A 1505-nucleotide genomic window follows, 5' to 3' on the forward strand; every position below is an offset into this window, starting at 1 on the left:
CACCCAAAAGTGGCAGGAATAAAATGGTATCCAGAAGTTGCCCTGGCCGATCCAATCTCCTGGCGTGAACCCCATCGAAAACCTCTGGGCCATACTCGACCGGCAAGTCAAGAAACAACCAAAAAAACAACTTCGAAGAGCGATCTACTCCAAGTTTTGAAGCAAGAGTGGGCGAAAATCCCACAATCTAAAATTTACGGGATGATTCTCACGATGCCCCAAAGGATCAATGAACTCCACGAAGCGAAAGGAAGATCTACTACATATTAATAAAATTATAAAGATATCAATTCATGTGAATATGACTGAAAATTTTAATTTTTTCTGAAAAGGCGGTGTCTATTTACTTGTGACCACGCTGTGTATGTTCATCCGACACATTTTTTTATACAAATTTCATACAGACATAAAATGTACTTTTAATTATTACTTGATATGTTACCGAAAAAAATTAAGTGGATATGTAAAAAGTTGCATACAATGTTTCAAAACGTATTAAAAAGTTAAAGAAATTAAACAAATCATGCTTGTTCTCCAAGAAAGAATAGGTACCAAGACGTGGCCTAATAGTTAATGGTTGGGCTACTGATCAAAGATTCCTGATTTGAAGACGTGAGCATATTACAACAGTCAAACCGGTTATTACGTTCTAAAACCTACAAAAAGCTCTTTTGGCGGCGAGTGTTGTTGACTTCTGCCTTCCTACTCGTCAGTAGTTGAGAATAAGGAATGAATATTCCCGTATCCTAGAGGTCTATAACCTTGCCATTAAGGTCGCATGAGGTCCCGTTCAGGTTGAAAATTCGAATTCCAAGTACCTGATCTCTTGGGTTACTAATGTGTATGAATAAGTCCGGTTTGACCTCATACGCGGACTTTTTAACTAAGGTAAGCACGTGTTTAGAATAGACAGAGTTACTATGTGTATTCATTAGATTTGGTGCCCCTCCCCTGTGGCTTAGCGGTAAGTCAGAGGGCTTATAACGCGTTTTTCAATACACTCGATGGGCAGAGCACAGATAGCCCATTGTTTGGTTTAAAGCAGGCTTGTAAAGACAACTTCTTATGGGTGATTTTCGCGCCACTTTTATTTTTGCAAGTTTTCTAAAGAACAATTTATATAAAAACACTAGCAAACAATAAATTATTGTTTAAACTTATTTATGTGGTAATTTTATTGCTTTTCGTTTACCCTCGGAAAGTTTGACTTTTAGCTTTTTATTCGAAACGCACACCAGAAATTATATACAGAAATATTTAACTAAACTATCCTTTAACATAATATTTTATGGAAAACAAATTCAAATAACTTGGAATATGTTGAGTACTAATTTCTGTATTAGTTGTAAATTCTAGACAAGTTTCATCAAATTATTGTCTTTTTTCACATTTGGATAACTTGGTGGCTAATTCACTAATCAAGTCTTAACGAGTTTGCTGATATTTTGGCTTTATATGGGGATAGAGAAGCCATAAACTATGGTTTCTGTTTATGAGACTTACTT

This window comes from Limulus polyphemus, unplaced genomic scaffold (assembly GCF_000517525.1).
Source record: "Limulus polyphemus unplaced genomic scaffold, Limulus_polyphemus-2.1.2 Scaffold75, whole genome shotgun sequence".
NCBI classification, from domain to species: Eukaryota; Metazoa; Arthropoda; class Merostomata; order Xiphosura; family Limulidae; genus Limulus; species Limulus polyphemus.